The 27,744-nt window shown below is 42.6% G+C and overlaps 1 long non-coding RNA gene and 1 pseudogene across 1 annotated transcript; both read right to left on the reverse strand.

The window, feature by feature from the left end:
- Window positions 1-1,770: 1,770 nt before the first annotated feature.
- On the reverse strand, window positions 1,771-11,747 carry LOC115278783 (annotated as a pseudogene).
- A 3,384-nt stretch (window positions 11,748-15,131) lies between these two features.
- On the reverse strand, window positions 15,132-16,550 carry LOC115278684. Its single transcript, XR_003903031.1, has 2 exons — window positions 16,280-16,550; window positions 15,132-15,308 (listed from the first exon to the last, which is right to left on the reverse strand). It is a non-coding gene; the product is annotated as an uncharacterized LOC115278684 (long non-coding RNA).
- Window positions 16,551-27,744: the final 11,194 nt, after the last annotated feature.

Below are 27,744 nucleotides of genomic sequence, written 5' to 3' on the forward strand. Positions count from 1 at the left end.
TTGGCTTTGGCTTTGGGGTGGGTAGAGGCTGGAAGAGACTCAGGAAGACTAGAAATGAGGCGTGGACGGACAGAGAAGAAATTGCCTTTGAAGGTGGGAGAAAAGTTGACCCATCTTTCTGGTTACCCATAACCAAAAGCCTGGCAGAAAGTTGATAGTATGGAAAATTACAAATATATCTAATGAACTTGTGGCTAGAGCTTTATGCTCTCTACCCCACACAGCAACTCTGCAAGAATGACATCAATACCCCTATTACCAAGATGTGGAAATTTAAACTGAAGGAGATCTTTTCTCAATATCACACAACTGGTAAAAGGCAGAGTCATACTTTTAACATAGAATGGCTAACGGGATTGTCAGGTAGAGTAAAAAGGATCAGTGAGTTTCTTTTAGCTACATGTAAGAAGTATGAGTAGATAGAGGTGAACTGAGAAGAAACTGTTGAATTTTGGAGCAGAATCTAAAAAAAAACATTTTCCAGCAGGGACTCTTAGAGACTTGGCAGCTACATCTATTTGATGAGAAAGGCAATGGTTCTGTTGTTTGAGGGTGACTGGCAGCAACTGTATCACATGTGACCCAATGCCTCAAGCCACTATGCAAGCTATTCAGTTGGGACAAAATCATGCTCTATGGAAAGGATTTCTGTTTCAATGAGCACATCATGGTCAACTCATGGAGACTTTTTTGAGGCTGATACAGTCCCAGTAAATAATGGAATAAGTTATTCAAAGCATATGAGCGGTGGCTTCTCCAAACTGACTTGTACAATGGACAAACTGCAACTCAAATGAAGAGTCCCATACCCAGAGAATGACTGATGAGTTCTCAAAATCTGACCTTCGATGCAGGGAACTTTATGGATTTTGATGTTGGTACCTGCAGTCCTCATGCAGGAGACTGTGATAATTGCCCAGGATACTTTCTCACCCACGTTCCCCGTCCCCCCTCCCTCGCAATAAGCAATGTCTCTGGAATCTGATACAAAACCAGGAATGGGGGGAAAAATGATATCCCCTCAAAGGAACCCAGTAACAAGGCCACTTGGATATGGATGAACAGAGGTTTCCCAAAGAACACATTGACGTAGTGAGGGCTGGAGAAATTTGGCCTACATGCCAACTGGGGGAGGTGGTATCTAAGGGGCAGTTGTTCACCCAGTTGAAACAGAAAGTGCCTCTTTCTTTCTTTCTTTCTTTCTTTCTTTCTTTCTTTCTTTCTTTCTTCTTTCTTCTTTCTTTCTTTCTTTCTTCTTTCTTTCTTAGGTCAGGTTTGCATTTATTTAGAAAGTGCCTCTTTAGATCCAGATCCCTCTATGGTGATTAGCTTCCAGCTCCTAGAGGGAATAAGTCAGGGAGCTTTCTGACATAACATTCCTGTGTCCTGATTTGACAGCCTATAAGGAAAAGCCATACTAAGCATGGGACCAATAAAGAACTGTCCTTGGAAGAAACTCCGATGCTACAAAGAACTAAAGACCTTGTAATCTATCGTGAGCACAACGGCATAGGTGGAAGGGTTGAGCGTACAAGCTTTTTTGGGGAGAGGGGGAGGGTGTACAGAACTTTTATGGTTCTTTTGGATACCATTGTTCACATGATTATCTTGTCAGGTTCTTTTTTTTTAATAAAAGCAATCCCACAGCATTTATTATCAATGAGTAATAACATAAACGTAATCAAAACAATATGAGGAAATGTTTTAGAACTATGCCCCCAACAAAGGGTATCTTAAAAAACCAAACTGTGTGACCTTCTCAAGAACTTCTCACTTCATCGAGCATTTATAGCTGGAGGCAATTTGGAGCTGGGTAATATTATTTCCTTTTAGCATGATCCAACCTGGTTGTTTTTCTGATTTTGTTTTAGACTGGATCTCTCCTGCATCATCTAATACGAGGTTCATGTACTCATCGAAACCAATGGTATAGCCCTCCATCTACATGTTCACTTGCTCATAAAACCACAAGTGAATCTGAGATCTCTTCAGCAAGTATCTGAAGATGGGGTTGATGGGCTGAACTTGTGCACTTTTTGACGCTGGCCCAGGTATGCATGGTGGTAGCTGACTTCTTACCAGGTTCTTCTGAGCAGTGAGTGATAGCTACTTATTCAATTGGCCAGATTTGAAGTAGTGAAATGTGGGAGAGAAGTAATTAACCATCTGGACTGTGTGTTGAAATCACTGTTAAGCACTACTATTGTTGCTCTCATTGCTGAAAACATAGTTTGTACTGATGGTTTACATGCTTGTACTGTAAATGCTCATAAACTGCAAAAGGGTTTTCCCAATTGAGAAGAGTTGCTTGTCCAGAGATGATAGTGGGAAGAGGTAGTGGAAAGAAGGCACTGACTGGCTTCTAGTTCCATCCGTGTTATACAGCAAACAATAGAGAATCATAATGTAGAAGTCAAGAGTTTTAAAGCCACGATTAAGGATGTAAAGGCAGCAGGGGCGCTGGGATGGAATTCTCTCCCACAGCTCATCGTGGTCATTGAAGAGGCTAGTGGAAGCTGGATGCTTATAGTGGATTATTGCCTCTGAATTAGGTCATTACAGACCTGGCGATTCCAGCTATTGTATATAAAACAAAACTAAACATTGCTAATGCCTCTTAAAAATCTTTTTGGAAAAAGATCAAGATCAGTTGCCTTTCCCTGCGTGGGGTCTCACTACACAGTTATGGTTCTTACTGCAGTAAGAGTGTGCAAATCCTCATGTTATTTGCCACCAATGGGTAGGCTGGGACATGAAGTAAATCTCTCTCCATCCACATAGCTTAGTTTCACTGTGTTGATGAAGCCCTGTGCACAAGCCCTATATTCATCACTCATTTCTGGCTAACAAATTGCTACACATTAGTAGCTTAAAATGACAAAAATTTAGTATTTAGTTTCTTTGATTCAATATTCTGGCACGGCTTAACTGCACCTCTACCCCAGGACCTGCCATGAAGGCGGCAAGGTATTGGCCAAGACTAGGCTCTCATTTAGAGAGTCTACCGTGAAAGTATGTGCTCCCAAGTTCACGTAACTGTTGGCTGAATTTAGTTCGACCTTAGCGTTTGTGCACCACAGGCCCCACAGAGGACAGGTGGCAGGGACAGTAGAGCACGTGCTAACTCACATGAGAGCACAGAAGTGGCTTGTTAATTCTGATAAAATGTAGAAAACAGCCAGATTCTTGGGAGCAATGCGTTATGAGGCTCAAAGTGTGACTCCTGAGACAGTAAAGAGAAAAGGTATCTACCTTCTGGCCCTCACTACCAAAAGGGGAAGCCAATTCCTTATTTGATTATTTGAGTTGGAGACAATATTGCCTCACTTAGAGATTCTGCTGAGCCCAATATATAAGACAACATGAAAATATGCCAAATTTAGCTGGGGATCTGGGCAGCAAGCGAAGATAGAGGCAGTGCAACAGACTGTTTCAGCAGCCCTACACCTGGGGCCCATGAACTGGATGTCCTTGAACTAGAGGTGCCTAGTACTAACAACAGTGCGATTGGAGCCTCTGACAAAGAGCAGCTGGTTGTCTGAGGACCGAGTCGAATGTAAAGCTGATGGTGTCTATGGGTGGCAGCAGCTGGCCAGACCAGAGAGAATTTTGCAAGACTGATTGTGATAAGGTCAGGTCAGCACAATGGCCTAAACTGAAAGCACCCTCTGTTGCTATAGACAAAACTCCTAAGGGCCAGGTGTGTAATTTTACTGACTCTTGAGTCATGACTAGCGGCATAACTGCCTGGGTGGGCAGCTGAGTGGTGACTGACTGACTATATTAAAGACCATCTCTGTGAGGCTATAGGCTCTGGAAAGCCATTGCTGAAGTCAGATAGGACATTGATATATCTCATATGAACATTCTTAGGAAGAGTCCATACTGAGATAAGGCTCACTGAAATGATGTGGTTGAGTAGGCCTGCATAGCCATAGGACCCGAATATGTCCTTATATGCTAGATTCATTATCACTGCCCTCTGGGGGACCTGTTCTTATTGACTGAGCTACATTCTGGTTATAGGTCACACGTTCCTGCTACTTGGCATATCTGGAATGATTTTGATTGTCATTGTAATCTTCAGTGGTTGAGTTCTTGGAATTTTGTTGTCTTCTTTAAAAAAATACTTGAGTGGTTCAGTTGGTTAAGTGTCCGACTTCAGCTCAGGTCACGATCTCACAGTTTGTGGGTTCAAGCCCCGCATTGGACTCTGTGCTGACCTCTCAGCCTGGAGCCTGTTTCAGATTCTGTATCTCCCCTTCTCTCTGACCCTCCCCTTTTCATACTCTCTCTCTGTTTCTCAATAATCAATAAATGTTAAAAAAGATAAAAAAATAAAAAATACTTGAATTTTGTTTTAACAGGTTGGATATGTTACTTAGGGTTTAGCTTGATTATTTTGGAGGCTTGTTATTAAGCTTTATTAGCTTATTTGTTTAGCTGTAGCTCTTGAGAAGGGTATCAATGAAAAGTAAAAATTTCTTATATTCTCTGTGTCTCCAGTTCTACTCCCTGAATTAACCACCTTTAATTATTTTGGTTTTTATCTGGTGCTCACCTCTCTAACCCTACTTTTATCCCTAGAAGCTGATTTATTAATTTATAAAGTACTCATTTTCTTCCCACCCTGAAAAATGAGGAATTAACTTAGATTGTCCCACCTCTATAACTCCGTTTTTTATGATTTTTTGAGTATTAATTTTAATTCTCATCGATCACCTTTGTACGTTTAATGAAGAGTTGCGAGACCATCTTTAGGCAGGTCCTCTTGAGTCCCGCATATGCAGCGAGGAAGTCAGCCCGCCTACACGTCCCTAACGCCTCCTATGTTTCTTTAACTTCTCAGCCTAAGGGTACCGTGTTTTTCAAATAGTCAAGGCTGTAACATTTATATTCTGTCCCAATTTTCTTACATGGAAATCGGTTTAAAATCATGAAAAGTGTTAGACTTAGTACTATAATCCTCTTGTACTGCTATTTATCGCCTTTCTTCCCACCCCCAACCAATGGCTATCTTTTTTCTTATTGATGATAGAAGTTTCCACTGTATTTATCCATCTGATTAAAATCTTCAAGATTTTCCTTAGTTTTGCGATATTTTCTCCTTGTATTTGTTTATCTCTCATCCTCGTTTTACATATTCTCTATTATTAGATATGATTTAAACTTTCTACAATAAGCCATGTCTTTAGTTTTTGTTTCTTTATTAAACTTTTTAAAAATGTTTTATTTATTTTTGACAGAGAGAGGGAGAGAGCGTGAGCAGGGGACGGTCAGAGAGAGAGGGAGACACAGAATCTGAAGCAGCCTCCAGGCTCTGAGCGAGCCGTAAGCACAGAACCCTATGCGGGGCTCGAACCCACGAACCGCGAGATCATGACCTGAGCCGAAGTTGGATGCTCAACCGACTGAGCCATGCAGGCGCCTCTCTTTATCAAACTTTTATAGTCAAGTTCTACATTTTGATAGATTTCCTCACCCGGTGCTTCTATGGAATGTGTTTTCCAAATCTCTAGTGATCCTTTGTTGATTGTTTCTATTTATGAATGAAAGGGTAGGTGGACTATGATACCTGTGGCTTTTCTCTGCTATTGAGCTTCTTGAGTGAGAATTCTGTTTGCTTGTTCATTTACTTATTTACCTATTAATTCAACAAATATGTAATAAATGCTTATTGATTTTTTGGGAAATATTGAGACTCTCATGGTGACCAAAATAAATCATGATTCTTGTTCTCATGGACCTTACTGTTTAGAGGGGAAGATGTGGGGTGCCTGCATTGCTCAGTTGGTTAAGCATCTGACTTCACCTCAGGTCAGGATCTCACCAGTCCATGGGTTCCAGCCCCACATTGGGCTCTGTGCTGACTGCTCAGAGCCTGGAGCCTGCTTCAGATTCTGTGTCTCCTTCTCTCTCTGCCCCTCCCTGCTCATGCTCTGTCTCTCTCTATCTCTCAAAAATAAATAAGCATTAAAGAGTATAAAACTAAATAAAGGGGAAGACAAAACAAAATACATTCAAATAAATGAATAACTCACTGATGTATAAGAAAATGACCATAGTTATATGAAAGCACATACTAAAACAAACTGACATATTTGGACACTTGAGAATTTTTTTTTAATGTTTATTTATTTAGAGAGAGACAGAGACAACATGAGCAGAGAGGGGCAGAGAGAGAGAGAGAGAGGGAGAGAGAATCCCAAGCAGGCTCTGCACTGGCAGCACAGAGCCAGACATGGGGCTAGAACTTACAAAACTGTGAGAGCATGACCTGAGCAGAAACCGACAGTCAGAAGCTTAACCAACTGAGCCACCCAGGCACTGAGGACACTTAAAAAAATTTTTTTTAACATTTATTCATTTTGGAGAGACAGAGACAGAGATAGAGACAAAGGGAGAGAGAGAGAGAGGGAGACACAGAGTCCAAAGCAGGCTCCAGGCTCTGAGCTGCCAGCACAGAGCCCGATTTGGGGCTCGAACACACAGATGGTGAGATCATGATCTGAGCCAAAGCTGGACTCTTAACCAACTGCGCCACCTAGGCACCACAGGACACTTTAAAAAAAAAGTTTATTTTTTTTAAGAGAAAGAGGAAACGGGAATGTATGCACATGCAAGTGAGTGGGGGAGGGACAGAGAAAGAGGGGGAGAGAGAATTTCAAGTAGGCTCCACACTGTCAGTTCAAAACCAAAATGGGGCTCGAACTCATGAACCATGAGGTCACCACCTGAACCGCCCAGGCGCCCTGTCTCAGGATACTTTTGGCTACTAGTAACAGAAAACCAACTGAAGCTGAACCAAAAACACAAGAAATGGCTCATTTAGTGAAGAGTCCAGGTCTTAAATAGTACTGTTAGAACTCTCACTCTTTTCCTCATTTGTCTTCTTTTTCTGTAATTTTCATTCTTAAGAGGGCTTTCCACAAGTGACGACAAAAGAGACCACTGGTGGTCTGAGTTTACATCCTACAAACCTAGCAAATCCATCCTAACCACCAGGCAACTTATAACACCTGACTTAACTGTCTCCTACACATAAGCAAACCCAGTGAACACATGCGTCTCTTAACAATTTCATAATCGCCCCGGGGATTGTGTTTCATTGATCTGGTTTATGTCATTTGACCTTCTCTGAATCTCTTACTCTGCCTGAAAGCATGGCTAGCGTGGGTGTGTCCCTCGCTGGGAGATGGACGGAATCAGTCATAAAACCTTAGATTGAAAGACAGTTCCAAAAAGAAAAATCAGTCAAAATAATGGATGTGTAGTGGAAAATGCATATTTGGTTTGAGATGGGTTTGTGTTTAAGCCCCGTCTTTGCCGTTACATGGTGTGTGGTCAGGGGCAAATTAATCATCTCTCTGAGCATTTCCTTTCCCTTTTAAGGAGCATCCTATCTTGTATGGTTTTGAATATATGACCTAATGGATGCTATGTATCCTGCACAGAGTAGCTGCTCAATAAATAGTAGCATTACTATTTATATAGATATTATATATATAGTAGCGTTACTATTACTGTATAGAATATAACAAATACTTGTATACTTACAACCTGGCTTAAAAAGAAAGCGTTGCCAGTATTGTAATGCCCTGTGTACCCTTCCTTGATCACATCCTCCCATTTCCAATAGGATATCACTATCCTGAAATTACTGGTCCTCATCCTCATTATTAGTAGTGTTTTGCATGTTGATAAGCTTTACATAAATAGCATTATACTGCATTTTTATTCTGTAGCTTGCTTTTTAAAATTTTTTTTTATTTTATTTTTTTAATGTTTTATTTATTTTTGCTACAGAAAGAGAGACAGAGCATGAGACGGGGAGGGGCAGAGAGAGAAGGAGACACAGAACCGAAAGCAGGCTCCAGGCTCTGAGCTAGCTGTCTGCACAGGGCCTGACGCGGGGCTCGAACCCATGAATGTGAGATCTGACCTGAGCCGAAGCCGGAGGCTCAACCGACTGAGCCACCCAGGTGCCCCTGTAGCTTGCTTTTAAAAAACTTCTTAAAGTTTACTTATTTATTTTGAGGGATAGAGGGATCAAGTGGGGGAGGCTCAGAGAGAGAGAGAAAGAGAATCCCAAGCAAGTTCAGTGCTGTTAGCACAGAGCCCAATGCATGGCTTGAACTTACAAACTGTGAGATCATGACCTGAGCCTAAATCAAGAGTCGGATGACACCATGATTCACAGCAGCCAGACATGGAAGCAACCTTGGCTATGTGTAGAGTCTAAACCACCAAGTTCGCAGAAACAGAGAATAGACCAGTAGTTGCTAGAGGCAGGGGGTACGACTTAGAGAAAATGGGTGAGGGTGATCAAAAATACCAACTCCCATTTATAAGACATGTAAGTTCTGGGGATGTCATGTATAGCATGATGACTACAGTAAACAGTTTTGTAAATTTAAAGGTTTCTAAGAGAGTAGGTATTAAGAATTCTCATCAGAAAAAAAATGTGTAACTATATGAAGTAATGGATATTAACATGACTTATTGTGGTAATTGTATCATAGTATGTACATACATCAAGTCATTATGTTATACACCTTAAACAATACAATATTATATGTCAATTATACATCAATAAAACTGAAAAAATGTAATTCCCATTGTTCCTCATTACGTGAAAACATTTTTACCATTTTAGACGGCTGACAGAAGATAGAAATGTAAAAAAAAAATAAGATAGTACAATGAAATAAGTGTTTTCAATTTGTATAATGGGAACACAAAAGGAAAGTAATAAGAGATTCTCATTATCTAGAAGCATGAAAAAGTGAAAGGGAAAGAAGAGACAATGGGACCATCTTCTTTTTGAAATAAGGCAGGTGAAATCCGACAGGGTCAAGCTACTAAGTTGAGGCTTGGCAGGTCCTTGGGGTTTTTTCCACAATTCATAAAATGCAAAAAGGGCACATTTCCCTCATAAATTGTCATTATGTGCCTACTTGGCAGGGAAATCACTTTCACATAAGTCTTTGTTCGAAATATACAAATAGATCCCACCAATTCTAATGACATGATTCTCTTTGGTATCCTGCATCTCTGTTAACTGTGGAATATTACGTACAGAGGAGAGTTTAAATGATATATTTGGGTATCAGGAACTTTTAGTTTAACACTATGTGATCACCTCTCTCATATTTATATATGTATATGGGTATACACACATGCATACATACAAATACATATCATATAATGTAATTTTAGGACAGTCAAATTCCTTTAGTAGTTTTGGATTTTTCAAAACATTTTTTTGTTTATTTTTGAGAGAGAGAGACACATAGTGTGAGCAGAGGAGGATCAGAGAGAGAGGGAGACACAGAATTGAAACAGGCTCCAGGCTCTGAGCTGTCAGCACAGAGCCCGACGCGGGGCCCGAACCCACGGACTGTGAGGTCATGACCTGAGCCGAACTCAGCCGCTTAACCAACTGAGCCCCCCAGGCGCCCCGGGCAGTCTTGGATTTTAACAATGAAGCCAAGATCTTTGTTAATGGAGGGTGATGTGACCAAAGCAAAAATTTTCAACTTCAGTGAGTTTTAATATTACCCTAAGTCCAAAAAATTTTTTTATCTTATTACAGCAGCTGGGAAAGAAATGAATGTTTACTTTTGCTTAAATATAACTAAAACTGAAGGACAGAAAATGTGACATTGATACATGTTACTGGAGTAGGCTCAAGTTCCCATATTTGAAGAAAAAGGCTAAATTACGAAAGCTTAGATGTCAAATTAGCTTTTGAAACAGTTCCCCTCCAGCCCTGGCTAGGGAGTTGAGGAATGATTTCTCGAAGAAGCATAAAGAAACATTTGTGATTACCCTCATTAGAGATGTTGTGAGCAAGTTTTTCGAAGGAGACATGTTTCCCATGTGACAGTTTTCCTCAGTCTCTGAATTCAAATAATCTGCTATCTTACATTGCTATATCTTTTTGCAGTTGTAAAATGTTACATACATTCTTTGGTAATCTACTTCATGCCCCCAACTCTGAAAAGCAAGTTGAATTTATTTCAAATGGAAAAACCATGTAAGATCAAAGTTGACAACAAGAGGACCAGTTTGGGGGTAATGATGAGCAAACTGAATTGTAGGCACCGAGTGGCTCGTATTACTGTGCATGTGTGGAATCTAAACCAATGACCTAAAGGTACTGTTTCTTATCTTCGAAGTCTGCACTGAGTTTAAGCTTGTTTGCAAAGCTGCAAGTAGAGAAGTTTAAGAATATATAACAAAAATGGTGAGGTAGGTCCCCCCGTGGTCAAAATCCTTATCAGGCAAGTCAGCTGTCACAGCTGGATTGGAAAACCAATGAGAGGAAGTCGGAGGGAGGAAGAGATGAGGAGCATGGCAAATGGGAGACTGGTACTCTTGAGTTGTGCAAGTGAGAGAGAGGGAGAGAGAGGGAGAGAGAGAGAGAGACAGAGAGAGAGAGAGAGAGAGAGAGAGAGAGAATGGGAGAGGGGGTGAGGGAGGGAGGGGAAAGAGAATGAAGAATGGTGATGAGAACAGGGCCGAGTTTGCTTCTGTTTGGGAGTGAATCCTCAGAGAGAGGCCAGGCTCAGCTGCGGAAGGGGAAGTGGAAGCTGATGTTGCCGGAGAGGACGGAGGAAGAGCTGCCTTAACTTGCTGGAATCCAAAGACTCCTCCCTCCAGAGGAGAGAAAGAATTAGATTTTCCAGACCCCATTCAAGTGATAGTTGGGAAACAGCTCTAGTCCTCAAACTAAAGGTCAATCACTGCACCACGGAATCCAGTTCACCAAGAGAGAAGCCACCTCCCAGAGGGGATTTTCCGGATCTGGCCAGGGCAGAAGACGTTGGATCTTCAGGTTGCTGCCGCAGCGGTAGCGATGCCAATGTGCTACGGGAGTTAGGAGAACCCAAGACAACCCCGCTGGGGGGACAGGGAGGCCTGTGTGGATTTGGGGTTCACCCAACCTTTGTGGGGCTTGAGGCAAGAGAACAAATAGAGGCTTATATGACATTTGCCCAAATATTTAAAAGCTAAATCAAGGGAAAACACGTTTGGGGCGCCTGGTGGCTCAGTCAGTTAAGCATCTGATTTTGCCTCGGGTCATGATCTTGCTGTTCCTGAGTGCAAACTTCCCATCAGCTCTGCGCTGGTAGGTCAGAGCCTGACTGGGGTCTCTCTCCCTCCGACTCTGTCGCGCCCCACTTGTGCATGTGCTCTTTCACTCTCTCAAAATAAACAGATAAACTTAAAAACGTTTTTAAAAACAGAAAACACTTTTATCCTCCTGCCATGATAAATATGCGTTCATAATGAGCTAGAAAATCAAGGCTAACTTAGAATTCTCAGACTTCTCGGAGTTTTTTATCAGAACACGGTGGGATGGAGGGCTGACACAGCTCACGATGCCCCTTTAGGTCCCCCGCACCCTGGCTCTATCCAGCACCCACGCGTCTTTTCTGTGTGTGGGGGACCTCTCAGCTCGCAAAACCAACTGTCCACCATTCTCTCCGCCCGAATCGCCACCCCTCCCCTGAATCCCACCCCGGCTTGTTCTGGAGGTGTGGAGTGAGGTCTAGGGGCGGGCTCAGCCCCCGGGGGACCCCAGCCCGTTGTGAAGAGGCGACAGGAGCCCGACCACTACTGTGGATGAGAAAGCACTTTGTGAAAAAGTGCCACATACACGGCAGGGCAGGAGCTTGGATGCGGTTCCACTCTGTCCTCAGGTGCGGAACCAGATGAAATGATTCGCTGCGGGCAGGCATGGACACTAGCGTCCCTTGCTCTTGTGATTTGGGGAAAAGCCACATTAATCTTACGGGTTCTTACAGTGTTTCCACCATTAGTGTCATGGGTATAAGAGAAGTATTTTACTAAAATGGAAAATCCTGTTGAGACCTCCATGTTCTAGTGATTAATTCTACTCTGATTTCTTCTCACATCACCCTGGTCCCCGCAAGCCCTAATTTCTACCTCCTGATTCATAGTCTTGGGGATGTGCCCTCCACCTCCCTCCCCAGCGGCAGAGAATTTTCGCCTCTGTTTCACACAGAGCTTGAAAATTCCAGCCCCCCCCCCCCCCCATTCCAGCAGCATCCTACCTACTCTTTCCTCCTTTCCTTCTGTGCAATGAGACCCTCTCCTACCAAAGCTGATCCCATCTATGCACTGGATCCGCTGTGCTGCTGCCAACGCAGGGACTCTCTTCTGTTACTCTGTTACTTACCTCTCTCTTGTCTCATTTGGCCCTCCCTTTGGCTCTTTTTTATTTGTCTATTTACTTATTTAATGCTTATTTATATTTGAGAGACAGAGACAGAGCGCAAGCAGGGGAGGGGCAGAGGGAGGAGGGAGACACAGAATCTGAAGCAGGCTTTAGGGTCTGGCTGTCAGCACAGAGCCTGATGCGGGGCTTGAACTCCCAAATGGTGACCTGAACTGAAGTCTAACACTTAATCAACTAAGCCACCCAGGCTCCGCCCCCTTTGACTCTAATAGCACCCTGAAGTTTTCAGCTCTTTCCCACCATAGAAATCAACCACTCCTCCTTACGTTCTTCCTCCTGGTTTTTCTCCTCCGCGACAGCCAAACTTTGTCAGAGAGCTCAGTTCCTACTCATCACTCAGCCTCCTCAGTGTGGCTTCCCCGTGCCAGCCAAGCGGAAGGGCTTTCAGTGACGTCACCAGTCACCACTGGGTTACTAAGGCCAGTGTTTTCACTTCTTTATCTGACTCGAAGTCCCAGCAGCCATTGGTTGTGTGGACGACATTCTCAGGCAGGCCCGTTCTTTTCCTTGGCATAGGATACGGCACCGAACTCGGCTGATGTTACTCCTATCCTCTCTGGCGGCATTTTCCCAGGCTCCTTCGTTGGCTCCCTCTTTCCTATACATCCCTTAAATGACGGTTTCATCTGGTGCTTGAGATTATTCTTCATTCTCACTGTAACTTTCCTTACTAGACAACATTACTTTCTCTCATGATTTCAAGCATTTACATACACTGCAGATTCCCAAATCTGCATCCAGCCCTGACCTTACTCATGAAGTTCAGGTCTGGGTGTCCCCATTACCTTTTGGACACCAAGCTAGAAGGTCGCACGGATTCCTCAACTCATCACATCTAAAGTTGAATTCACCATTTTTCTCTACCCCCTTCTTTCCCTCCCCTATTTCATCACCACCCTGGCAGCTGTCAACTCCCAATATCATTCATTCCCAATATCTGATCAGTTCCCAGTTCCTGTTTTTGTCTTAAATATCTCTAGATTCTGTCCACTTCTCTCCATTTCAATGGTCAGTGCCTTTATCCAGTATTTCTCCTGCCCCCTGCCTGGTGCCCTTGTCGCTATCCTCGGTCACCTCTAATTTATGCAGCCAGAGTACACATTTAAAAATGCAAATTAGGGGCGCCTGCATGGCTCAGTCAGTTAAGCATCCGGCTTCGGCTGAGGTCATGATCTCATGGTTCATGGGTTCGAGCCCCACCCTCGGGCTCTGTGCTGACAGCGAGCTCAGAGCCCGGAGCCTGCTTCAGATCCTGTGTCTCCCTCTCTCTCTGACCCTGCCCTGCTCATGCTGTCTCTCTCTAGCTCTCAAAAATAAAACAAAGAAAAGCAAATTAGATCACGCCGTCTCTGCTTCAAACCCTCCAAGGCTTCCTCTGCTCCGAGGCTAAACGCAAACTTCTTAAGTGGTGCACCAGGCCACCGGAGATCTCAGGTCCCTCCCCAGGGTCAATTCTACCCACTCTTTCCTTTGTGCTTTATGTTGTGCCCATGCTAGACTTGTTTCAGCTCATGAAGATACCCTGATCTTTCTCACACCCTGTTCTCTGCTTGAACCTGTCCTCACCCGGGCCCCGTTTGTTTGGCTGACAAAGACTTACTTGGGAACATGTTCCCAAGGGTAGGAGTGAAGGGCTGCGGGAGTGGGACAGAAAGAAAACTAATGTAGGGCCGTCCACTGATTTGACCCCCACTGGGAGAAAATGGTGCCTGATCCTCCGGGACTTTTGGAGGAACCTTATGGCATATGTTTGCCTAGAAAATGAGAGAGGAAGCATGTATTCATCTACTTCTTCCCTTCCTTTCTCCTTCACTGGCAGAAAGGGGTCCCACACCCCCCCATGTCCAGACAAAGCTTATGTGTGTGTCAGTGTCAAGATGCTTCCCATGGATGTCACGCGAGTAGATGTCAGAGAAACCCCAAGGCAGGAAGCGGGAGGCACTAACAGACTAGACCCAGGCCATGAGGGGTGAAGTCTGCACAGAACTGGCTGTTTTAGCAGTGGCTGGAGTGAGAGGTGGGCTCAGGAGATGTGAAGGGAAGCAAGAGCGTGTTCAGTTCATGGGACTATCTGCTGGTCCACCACATGTCCTGCTCTTCTGGTCCTGTCTCCTCACCTGCTGCTCCCACCTCTGAGCACTTCACCACCTTTTGTCTATCTGCCAACTTGTTTATTTGTTTATTTTTATGAAATACAATAGAGTGCAGTGGTTCTCAAGCCTCAGAATCACCTGTAGGGTTTGTTAAAACAAATATCGTGAGGCTCTTTCCCACAATTTCTGATTCAAAAGGTCTAGGGTGGAACCTAAAAATTTTGCATTTCTAATATATTTTCAGATGCTGCTGATGCTACTGGTCTGGGGACCACACTCTGAGAACCACAGGTATAATGGTTAAAATACAGTCTGAGGTGGGACTGTGTGGCTTTGAATCCTGGCTTCACTGTCTACTGGGCATATAATCCTGGGGAATTAACTTTAAACTTATGAGCCTCAGTTTCATCATCTGGAAAATGGGGATAACAGCAATGCTTGCTTTGCACACTTGCCAGGAATAAATGAGTCAGTATCTGCAACGTGTTTAGAGGAGGGCTGTAGGAAGTGCTCTGTAATTGTTCACTGCTAGTCTCACTTTCATAACATCTCCCTTACCTCCCCAGGCAGAGCTGTTGCTCTTTGTCTGGGTTCACGTAACGACTTCTCTGCCAGCATGTCATATTGTGTTGAAAGTGCTGGTCCCACCTGTCTAAAGAGCCTGGTAATGGTTAGAAGGCAGAAACTACATTTGTTCATCTTTTTGCTTTCAGATCATCAGTGATTTGCACATAATGAAGTGCTTAATAAGTGTACATTGAACAAATAAATACTATTATTCACGAATATTTATTGGTCTCTGTGATGGTTAATCTTGTGTGTCGACCGGACTAAGGGATGTCTGGAGAGCTGATGCTCCATGACCTGTGGACCCATCTGTGGGGTGTTTCAAATCCGCGGACTGAGTAAAAGAAGATCATCCTCACCATCCTCCATCTGCTGAGGGCCTGAGTAGAACAAAAAAAGCAAAATAAGGGTGAATGTGCTTTCTCTGGGTTGGGACTTCCGTCTTCCCCTGCCCTCAAACCTCGGTGCTCCTGGGTGTCAGGTCTTCAGACTCAGGCTGGGAGGTACACTGGGTCCTGCTGGTTCTCAAACTTTCAGGTTTGGACTGGGACCCCCCCCCCCCCATCCCCTCTGCTGGGCCTCCAGGTTGCAGAACGACATCCTGGGGCTTAGGCTCCATAATTGCTTGGCCAGTCCCTCATGATGTATCTTGTTCTGCACATCTCTATACACTATTGTTCTGAGTTTCTGGAGAATCCTAATACAGTCTCCATTTAGTACTTGCAAAAGCTCCCTTGGATGCTCTGAGTTATTCGAAGACATTAAAGGCAATGCCACCAATTTAAGACTTCCTTTCACCTTCAGTACTTCTCAGACCAGTTGTGTCTACTTTCATATTCTTCATTTACTCTTCAATCTCCTCAGATCTTACTTCCGTCTCTACCACTCCACTAAAAATTCCTGGGCCAAGGTCCCCAACAACCTCCATCCTGCTGAATGGAGGACAGGCCACAGGGTGTAAGTCAGCTGCATTTGATTCCATTACCCGTTACTTGAAATGCTCTCCTCTCCTGGCTTCCCTGATCCTGCACTCCCGAATTTTCTCCTGCTTAATTCCTTTGTCGATCCCTCTTTCTCCTCATCTTGCACTAGGAACCTAGTCTCTAAATGACTCAGTACCCGAGCTTGCTGCTGGCCACTCTTTTCTTCTCCATCTACAGTCTGTCCCCAGGTATCTCATTTGCTCTCAAGGTTTGAAATGCCACCTGTTTGCTGATTACATCAGAATGGATATTGCCGACCTAGTTTGGTCTCTTGAGCTATAACCTTGAAAATGTCACCGCTAACACCTCCACTTGGATGAGTAATAGGCATCTCTTACAGTAGAGCCCTGCAGCCTTGCAGGCCATACCTGCCCCCATCCCCATCTGCTCTGCTCAGTCGCAGTAAATGCTCAACCTCCAAAGTTAGGGACAAGTCCTGGGTTCGAATTTTTTTTCACCATTCTCATTGAACCCTCAAACATATGTTTTGAAAACACTGTCCAATTCCGCTGTTACACGTTTTGTCTGAGCCACTCTCATCTGGCACCTGTCCACCTGTGACAGCTTCAGTCTGGGTCCTGGTAGCTCAAACCCCACCCATTTGCCACATGGGACCTAGGGGGGGATTAAAAATATACAAATCAGGGGCGCCTGGATGGCTCAGTTGGTTAAGTGTCCAACTTTTGATTTGGGCTCAGATTGTGATCTCATGGGTTTGTGAGCTCATGACCCACATGGGGCTCTATACTGACAGTGTGCTCAGGATTCTCTCTCCTTTTCTCTCTGTTTCTCCCTTGATCCCTCTTAAAATAAACAAAGAAATAAATAAAAACTAAAAAAATAAATTAGCTTATATCATTTCTATGCTTGAATGCAAATATATATACATATATATATATATTTGGGACTAAGTATATAATCCGAACACATATACCGCCTCTCTATACGGCTCTGTCTGGCGGGGCCTCTCCTCTCGAGGACCTGGCCTCCTATCCACTCCCCTCCACCGCCAGGCACCAGGAACAGGGACGCTTCTGCTTCTCAGTCAGTCAAACCCTTTGCCACAGAGGGTCCTTGTACTTACCCTTCCCTCTGCCTGGAATACTTTCTTTAGCTCTTTGGAAGTCGAATTCATTCTCATTCTTTAGAATTCAGGTCAAAAATCCCCTGCTCAGAAAACCCTTTCTTAACCACCTGATATAAGCTACACTCTCGGTTCTTATATAATTGTGTTGATTTCCTTTTCAGCACTTACCACATCCACCCTTATATTATTTATTTGTTGATGTGTTTATTGTCTAGTTCTCTCACTACAGAGTAAGTCCTATCAGGGCAGGATTTTTTTTTTCCTTATTCATCACCATATTCCCAGGGCTTAGTGTAGTTTCTGGGATGTAGCAGGCATCTCATAAATATGAGATGAGTTTCACATTTGCTTCATACATCACTTTTTGAAGATCTATTGTTCCTGGAAGGATGTTGTGAGTAGATAAGAAAGTGTGATATGAGATTCTGTTACTGCTGCCATCTCTGTGTTTAGTCATATCAGGGTTAAATTTTTTAGAATGTAAATACTAGACTGTAAGACCCTTCCATGGGTATATACACAGTGGTGGGCTAAATTCTTAATAAATGTTCTTTCAAGATGATAATAATGCTTTGTAGTTGGCTGTTTTGGGTAGCTGTTAATACAAAATGGCTAATTAAACTTTTGAGAGAATTTGTAAGTAAGCATTAGGGCTATTTATATCATTAACTTAGGGATTGGATTTACTCTGGAAACATTTCATAATTTGTTTCCAATGGTTGCCTAGTCTAACTTGAGGAAGATTTGTGGTTGATAGCCAATGGATCGATCATAAAGAATTTTTTTTGACAACTGGTTTTGTGTTCGCGTCCCACAAACAAAGCTCTTAAATATACTGTCAAGCCAGAATTAGGTATTTAGATTTCTCTTTTTAAAAGATATTTTATTAAAGATTTTTTTAAATTTTTAAATGTTTTTTATTTATTCTTGAGAGACAGAGAGAGACAGTGTGAGCAGGGGAAGGTCACAGAGAGAGGGAGACACAGAATCCGAAGCAGGCTCCAGGCTCTGAGCTAGCTGTCAGCACAGAGCTCGACATGGGGCTCGAACCCACGAACCACGAGATCATGACCTGAGCTGAAGCTGGACGCTTAACCAACTGAGCCACCCAAGTGCCCCTAAAAATATTTTATTTTTAAGTAGTTTCTACACTGAACATGGGGCTCAAACTCACAGTGCTGAGATCATGGGTTGCCTATTATACCGACTGAGCCAGCCAGGTGTCCCATGATTCCTAATAGGAATTTTTTAGAAATGGTAATTTTATGAATTAATTTTATATTCTTAAAGGAAAACAGTGAGAAATGGAAAGCAAAGGCAGTGTGCCAGGTAACTTCTGACAGTTTGTAATGACCCCACCTCCTGGCACGGCTGTCCTTGAGGGCGGTCCTCCTCTTCGGTGTGAGCTGCGCTTGGTGATTTGCTTCAAGTAAGTGGAATATGGCAACGGTTAGTAATGCCACTTCCAAAGTCAGGTTGTAAAAGACTAGCTTCTGTCTGGTGTGCACTCCTGTTGGCTCCTCTCAGGGGCTCGCCTTGACGGAATAAGCTGGAAAGGCCCATGCGGGAAGGACCTGAGCAGACGCCAGCTAATCACCACTATGGAGTTGAGACCCTCAGTCCCGTAGTTCTGGATGAACCGAGTCTTGCCAATAACCATCTCAGTGAACTTGGAAGCAAATCCTCCCCTCAAGTAAGCCTTCAGCTGAGACTATAGCCTTAGACAACACCTAGATTGAAATCTTGTGAGAGACTCCGACACAGAGTTCCTCGTTAAACTGAGCCTGGGTGAGAAAATAAGTACATGTGGTTTTAAGCCACTAAGTTTTGTCATAATTTGATACAAACCAATACATAACAAATATAGCAAACTTTTATAACAATGTTAGGGGAACTGGGGAAAATATTAATTGGAAGCATATTTTGTGCTACATCTTTATCTGTATTATCTCATTATTATTCAGATCAACCCCACCATTCACTTTTGAGTGGCAGGGTCATGGACTTTAACAGAATTAGCATAAACAGTTATTGCACCCAGGAATTTCCACCTGAGCTTTGTGCCAGTTATGCATTTATTGCCTCAGTTCCAAATTCATCTTTCAATATCCACTCTGCAATAATGGACAGGCTACCTTTAAACATTTTTTCATTACAGTGAGCAGGATATTAAGCTTTTTCATAGAGGGCACCTGGAAGGATGCTGCAGGAGAAAAGGCTTTTCATGTTGGTTCCGTGGTTGCCCTATCAGCTGTGTGGGTGTGAGGACCTCAGTGGTGCTCTGCCCCAACCATGAGTCCAGAGCGTAGGGTCCTTCGGTGATCTTGCAGCCCTGGTGTGGACTGATGATCACAGATCTTGCCTCTACATCCCTGTTCACCCTGGTACCCTAATTCTCTCTACTTGGCTCAGGTTTTCCACTATAGCTCTCCCACTGCAGACCTTGAGTTGCCCAGACTCCTTGCCTACACTGGTGCCCCAACATCCTCTGCACACCTGGGTACCTGCCCATCAGCCATAGTTTGTCTGCACACAGAGGGTTGCTTTTTGCCTGCCATACGACTGGGGACCAACAACCTTCCCTGCCATCCAGGGGGCTGAAGCTATGCCTCTTCCACTGAGATCGGAACCCCAGCCATGGAAAGGGGACTGCCTCTTGTTTCTCTTCCCCTGAGGACTCTCCCTTAGCCCTAGGGTACCAGATAGAGCCTTCTTACATATTAAAATAACCTTTAAGCCACAGTGTGGTATTTCTTTATATTAATTTTTCCCTGTTTAAATTACTGTAGATTTTCTCTCCTGACTAAACCCAGAGTGACCAAATATTTATTTTTGGGAGAGCAAAGATCAGGGAGGGGCAGAGAGAGGAGGACTGAGGATCCAAAGCAGCTCTGCATGAACAGACTGACAGCAGCAAGCCCGATGTGGGGCTTGAACTCAAGAACTGCGAGGCCATGACCTGAGCTAAAGTCAGATACTCAACCAACTGAGCCATCCAGGTGCCCTTGTTCTGTAGTGTCTTAATCAGCACATTGTGGCCCTCTTCCCAGTGGTTCAGAGAAGCAGCATGACAGAGAGAAAAGCACCAGAGGCAGATAATCAGGTGATCTGAGACCTAAGATCCTATGGCCAACTGCCTGTAAAAACTCAGGCAGGCCATACACTTCTTCAGCACTCCTGTCTGGAGAAGTCATTTTGTCCTTTCTGTTGTGCTCACCATAGGAACTTATACTGTGACTAAGACACCATCCTTATTTGCCTTCAAGGAACTCACAGTCCAGAAGGTAAGGGGAAGGATAGATAGTGCAGTGCAGAGCCTGATGCGAGGTTCAAACTCATGAACCACGAGATCATGATCTGAGCCAAAATCAAGAGTCAGACACTTGACTGTCTGAACCACCCAGGTGTCCTTCTATCATTATCATATGTACAAAGAAATCCTAGAGGAGAAGGAAGCCAGTATCTGTTCCTAGAAAAGAAGGGGAGGCTTCACAGAGAGATGATATTTGGAGTCCTGACAGTTGAGTAAGTTGGGGAAGTAGATAGGGCAGTGTGGACCAAGGTGCAGAGGTGAGATAAGGAGGTAATAATACTATCAACAGTTAATAAATTTACTGAGAATTTACTATTCAATACTCACTAGGCTAAGAACTTTATGTGGACTGTAAACCTCATTAATCAATTCTAATGAAGTAACCATCATATAAAGCCTCTGTGTTTGGCAAGAAAGTTCCCAGTATTGTTGAATCTCAATAAAAATATGTTAAAAGACTGAAAGTTAACTGTCCTATTTTGAAAGTGAGGAAACAGAGACATAGGCACATTAAGCAACTGGTCCTTTGCCCCTGGCTGCCCTGCGCTGAGCTGTGTGTCACCCCGGTGACATGGGTAACAGCGGAGGGCATGAGATGAGGTTGAAGGAGGTAGACGAGGGCTGCATCACAAAGGACCCCGGTCACCTCTTTGGGCCCAATTTCCTCAGCTGTAGAGTTAAAGTGCTGGTCGAGAGACCTGTAGCTCAGAGTCTGGGAGTGCTTCAACCCACAATGTTCTCAGGGATAAGATTCTGAGGCTGTATTTGTGACTCATTAGCCTTTAATATTCTTTTTCCCATGAGGTTTTCTGAGCTTAGGAGGAGAAGATAGGCTTCCAAAGAGAGGATATGGGTTCGGGTCATGACTGATTTTCTGAGGTCACTTGCTTGCAAGTCCCGGAAGTCTGCAATATTGACAGTGGCCCGGTGGGGGTGGGTGTGACTGACTGGGGCAGATGGCGTGTGTGTCCTCCCCTTAGATGAGCGCCCAGGGAGCGGAGCTGAAGGGATGTGCGGCTGTGCCTTCGGATCCATCCCCCGGACGTTGAGTTAACAACACCCATGGCCCAGTAGGAAGATGGGCACACCTTGAAGATACTGCGTACTTGGTTCCAAACCACCACAATAAAGTGAATATCACAATAAATGCATTTTTTGGTTTCCTAAAGCACATAAAAGTTATGTTTACACTATCCTGTAGTCTATTAAATGTGCAATAGCATTATTTCTTAAAAAAATGATATGCATACCTGAATTAAAAACTACTTTATTGCTGGAAGATACTAACCATCTTCTGATCTTTCAGTGAGTCATAATCACTGATCACAGATCATCATAACAAATATAATAATACTAGAAAAGCTTGAAATACTGCTAGAATTACCAGAATGTGACATAGAGACCTGAACTGAGCAAATGCTGTCGAAAAAATGGTGCCAATAGATTTGCTCAACACAGGGTTGTCACAAACCTTCAAGTTTTAAAACACGAAATATGTGCAATGCGCAACCAAAGGCGGAATGCCTGCAGTATGTCAGTGAAACTACGTGGCTGTGGATATGGCGAGTTCTCCGTGTTAGCCTGTCTCCTGGACAGGAGGGACTTAAACAGAGAGCCATGGCCTGGTGCAGAAAAAGCCCAGCAGTGACCTTAGCTATGACTATGGATCCATGCCCTGACACTTACTAGCGTTTGACCTTGACCATATTCACTGTACCTCTCCAAACCTCTGTCTTCTCATCTGAAGTGGTCAAATAAATACCTATTTCATAAAATTGCAATTATACTTAAATGAGATGTGATGTAAAGATATGAGCCGTCTTATAGAATAGGGGCTCAACCAAGAAGAGCTAGGATTACTACTAATGGAGGTATTTCAGGGTCAGTCCTCTATCCTTGCTAAAGCGGAGAGAAGATGAGGGAGGCAGTTTGAAGGAATGACTAGAGGAGGGTTGAATATAACATTTTAATGGATATAGATTATTTGAATGATACTAACCTCAGTTCAAGTTTTATATTAATTTTACTCTGCAGATTCAATGTCTGTATTAAAACCTCTTTCTCTGGCATTTGTATTCCCCGTCCATTGTTCTCTAAAACTATAATATCGTCATCACTCTTAATTCCTTGGTGACACCTTGTGCTAGCCCATAGCCTCAAAGTATGTCTGTTGTAATTACTTTCCCAAGATATTTGGTGACAAGTTTGATCTCATTATAAATTGCTGAATGCTTGCTGAAACCGATTCTATTGACCTTGATCTTTTGAGAAATTGATATCCTTCTTTGTTTTCTGCTTGACTTCATGGTGTTCTAACAATTACTGAGATTTATTAAGGTGTTTCAGAAATTGTTTCTTCTACGTTGAGAATGTATTCTCTAGCGTTTTGTAACTGAGAAGACATGGCAGCCTTTGTTTTGCAAGAGCAAGCTTTTCTTGGAATTGGACAGTTTTGCTTTTAGGAGAAGCCTCCCACCAACAGATGATCTGATAGCACACATCAGCTGAATAGGTTTGCACATGCCAGGTACAATTTCTGAGCCATGTACATGACATTCAGTACTGGCAATAGGTTGTTCCTGTTTTTAAAAGGGGAAGATATGGAAAGGATAGGAAAAAGAAAAGAAAAATTTAAAAAACTAGAAATACACTCACCTTTTGGATTGAAGTTAAAAATCTGATATTGTTGAAACCTGTCAAGATTACTAGCAAATGAGGTCAGTCGTTGATGTGACGTAATTGCATCATCATGATTGCCAATGGCAATTTCTTTTGTTTCTGTCTCTTCCTCTCCCTCTGTCCTCCTCTTTCGCTCCACTCTTCTGTTTTCCTCCTTTCCTTTCTCTCTCTTTAAGCTTATAAATTAAATTTTCTTCTCTATATGTATGCATGATACACAAATGCTTAAATGAAGTATAAGTGGGTATTTTTTTGGAGTTTAAGATACTTTATTTTTTTAACAGTTTATTGTGAAATTGGTTTCCATACAACACCCAGTGCTCTTCCCCACAAGTGCCCTCCTCCATGACCACCACTCCCCTTCCTCTCCCCCTCCCCCTTCAACCCTCGTTCATTTTCAGTATTCAATGGTCTCTCATGTTTTGCATCTCTGTCTCTCCCCAATCCCCTTCCCCTCCATATGTTTGCACTCATAGGTCTCACAGAAGTATAAGTGTTTAAGGTTATAATTTTTTTCTCTTCTTTGTTTGCCTTTTTCTGCTCTCCTTTCCTCCTCTTCAAATCAGGAAGAATTTACCCCTTACAGATGTGTTTTACTTCATGCTCTATAGTTGTAAGCAAACTATATATAGAGGTGGACACAACCACATATGCAAAAGTGTACAAACAGAAGGTAGCTTTCTAGTTGTTTTTAAAAATGGCATATTATGCATTATGTTATTCCTACTATTCTGCTCTTTTGAAGTCGGCTGCCTGCCTCTCCCTTCCTCCCTTCCTTTTCCTTCCTTCCTTTCTTCTTTCCTCCCTCCTTCCTTATTTCCTTCCTTCTTTCCTTCCTTCCTTCCTTCCTTCCTTCCTTCCTTCCTTCCTTCCTTCTTTCCTCCCTCCTTCCTTATTTCCTTCCTTCCTTCCTTCCTTCCTTCCTTCCTTCCTTCCTTCCTTCCTTCCTTCCTTCCTTCCCTCCTTCCTTCCTAGTTCTTTCTTTCTTTCTTTCAGCATTTGGATTTTCTCACTTGGTTAATACATTTCTTCTATACCTAGATCATTTATGCAGTCTCTTACATTTTCTTCTAACATTTTTATTTCTTTTATTTTATTTTACTTATTTATCCAGTTAACTTTTGTCTACACCTGGAGTTTGTTTTGTGTGCAGTGTAAATAGAGGCCCACCTAGCTTTATTTCCACCTTATGGAGCCCTGGCGATACCATTATGCTTTTTAAAGTAGTCACTTCTTTACTCATGAAATTAATGTACCCTTTGTCACATGTACATTAGAATCTATTACTGAGTTGTCAATTTTATTTCACTGCTTTATCATTTTGAATCTATTTTCATGCCAATACCATACTTATTTTTATTATAGTGGCTTTATAGTATATCTCCCATTGTCATTAAATTTTAAAATATTTTTCTCAGCTATTCTGGATATTTATTCTTCCACATCTAATTAAAGATAATCCTACTGAAATAAACGTTTCTTTTGGAATGTTAATTAGAATTCCATTGATTTACATTATTCCTTCTGGGAGAATTGACTTTTTTTATTGTTTCCTCATCCAAAGACGGTGCATTTTTGTACGTGTTCCTATTTTGTTTTATGTCTTTCAGTAACACTTGCACTGTTCTTCGTGTATGTATTGTGCTCATATGAGGGCTGTTTTACAGTTTTTGTCACTTCTGTGAATGGAATATTTTCCATTTGCATTTGTAAGTGCTATTACTACCGCAGAGAGAAGCGATTTATTTCAGAGTATTTACCTTGTGCTCAGCAGATGGATGGTTTCAGTGACTATACTGATCATACTTACCATTTGTTCAACAATTATTTATTGGGCCCTCTTTCAGCACTGGGATGTAGCAGTTGACAAAACGGGCAAAATCTCTCCCCTAACGGAACTGACATTCTCATGCGGACAGTGAGAAAAGGGGGGGAATTCGGTCCTCATCACTAGCAGCATGGTAGTCTGAAGGAGCAAACAATGTATTTACATGACCTCGTGGCGTCTTGCGGTGTGTGGTCAGCCGAGACAGCGATGCCCCTTCGCAGTCAGGGGCTTCCACGATCCCTCTGCCCTCAAATCCCTCGATTTCCCTACATCTCTTCTTGTCTGCATCCCATGCTTTCGCGCTTATGTGCTCCGAGACAGATCTTTTAATTTATGAAGATGGAATGCATCAAAAATCTGTGTTGCCATTTGGAGCTTAAGAAAAGGGATAATAGGCGACAGTACTGTTATTTGACTAAGCCTTTCTAGAAACCTATTAGTTACTCTGTCACCTTCAGCTTCTTTATCCACATATCTACAGACCTTCCATGGAATTTCATCACAAAACAGTGTTGAGTGCTTTGTTAGGTTGTAACTAGATTATCATCGCTCTGATCCTCCTGTGTACACATTCGGTTAGGTCAAAAGACATGATGTGGTCTGATGGTCAGGATCTTACGAATGTGCACTGATAATTTGCTACATATACTCCTTGCGGAGATAGACAAAATTAATTTCTTTGTTGTGTTTTCAAATACCTTTTGAGATACCGACATACAAGTCATTTTAGTGATTAACAATTGACTCTGTCTCTTCCGGAATTTGGCTCACACCATTCCTATAGCTCTGGAATAATTCCTTTGATGACTATAATAAATCAAAGATATCTTTTCCAATAATTTGCTGGCTCATAATGCTGATAAGATTGTTAATCTTTATTATTGCCTGTCTAGACTCTTGCATCTAGGGGTTGATTATGACAAACTTGAATTGTACATTAATCCCTCTTTAGTTTGTTTTCAAGCTTATTAACTGAAATTTATAAACCAATTTCTGTTTATATGCTCCTAGAACAAGACATTACACTGGACTGTTTCAGAGGCTCCGTGTACGTGGTAATTGGTGACCAATAAAAGGTTCTATAAGTAATTTAGCTATTAAGGCTTTGCTTGGGGAGGGCTTGCTGTGAGTGAGAGGCGCTCAAAGATTAGACTCATGTAAGTGGACTCTGGGTTCTACCTTCTCCATGTTGCAGAGAACCATGTAACTCTGCATCCAATTCAATCGCTAAGTATTTCTCTTATTACTGTTGGGATCTCCTAGCTAGACATTATGTTTCTTGAAAATAGCGATTATGTCTTATCTATTTTTTAAAAAGTTTTAAAGAACTATTTATTTTTGAGAGTGAGAGAGAGTGTAAGCAGGGGAAGGGCAGAGAGAGAGAGAGAATCCCAAAGGGGCTCTGTGCTGTCAGTGAAAAGCCCAACACAGGGCTCGATGTCATAAATGGAGAGATCATGACCTGAGTCAAAATCAAGAGTTGGACACTCAACCGACCGAGCCACCCAGGTGACCATGTTTGTCCATTTTTGACTAATCTTTATCGCCTAGTACAGTGACCCATGCACGCACCCATCTGACACTTAGTGAGTGTTACTGACTCGCAGGTCAGGGGAGCTAAGTCTGGCCAGGCCGTTCTGAGTGGGGTCACATGGTCACTGGAGCATGCCACGTCAAGAAGAGGAAACCTCTCGTGCTGTTTTTCTGTCACAAACATACGAACACAGACATGAGCACTTAAGGCCAAACATCTGAGTCAGATCCGTGGGGAGCCTAGCATGTATGGAACAACTCTCAGTGAGTCAGTACCTGGGGAGCAAATTACCTCTCTTAGGTCCTAGCAGGGGCCGGCAACGGCTGTCCTGATGATGCCCCCTTCCGTTTTGGAATGTCCAGACGTGTGGACAATGATCAGGGTCGGAATTTCCCTCTTCACTGGTCACTGGGAGGAATATCCTTGGGCCGAGAACTTGGCCCTTAACGGAAGTCATTTCAAGGTGTAGGTCAATTCAGTGGACGTTTTTCACCTTCCCCATTTTTAGGGTGAATTCCTTATGTTCTTGGCTATTTTGAAAATGCCAAAAAATATTTTACTTTTCAAGGGACAAAACTCATAGTATACGGAGTAGTTGCAAAGAAACTCTTCCTAAATATTTCCTTGGAAAGGACAGAAAGTGAGTGACTGATTTGCACTTTTGGTAAAAGCTGACTGAAAATTCAGGCTTACATTCCAAACAAGAACTGTACATTCTCCTTGAGTGTATTATATGTTGCTATTTAGGACAGAAATGATAGTAATTCCTACCATTAAACATATGCTTACTATGTGTCTGATACTTTATGTACATCCACAATTAACCCTCAGAACAAATCTGAGAGGTAAGTATAATTATCCCCATTTTCCAGATGTGGAAATAAGATACAGAACATACAGAGCAGCTGTGTGATTTATTAAAATTCACTCAGCTAATAAGTAGCAGTACCTTGTGTGGTCTGGATCAATGGCAATAGAACTGAAAAACCCATGGACTATTCAACTCTATATATGCTAAGAATATATCATGAGTGGGTTTAGCAAAGACTATTCCTTATTGTTTTGGGGTTGGACTCACAGGCAGAGACTTGCTCTGTACAGTAATTAATAAACTGTGATAGAACATGTTCAAGTGAAGAATTTCTTTAGGGGTGTTATTAATACAAATGTGCATTTATAAATTCTCTACATGCATTTAATTTATGGCAATACATTTAAATTTGCAACAAAAATACACATATTAGTAGAGTTCAAATTGTTTGGCTATATAGATTGAATTTAAAAAATATACTAGAGAACCACGTTTGGCCACCAGATGGCAGCAATGGAGGATTTTGAAAGCCTTGCGAATAAAATCTTTCAGAGACTATATACTTAAATTTTATTAATTCA

The sequence above is a fragment of the Suricata suricatta genome, chromosome 15, assembly GCF_006229205.1.
Source record: "Suricata suricatta isolate VVHF042 chromosome 15, meerkat_22Aug2017_6uvM2_HiC, whole genome shotgun sequence".
NCBI lineage: Eukaryota > Metazoa > Chordata > Mammalia > Carnivora > Herpestidae > Suricata > Suricata suricatta.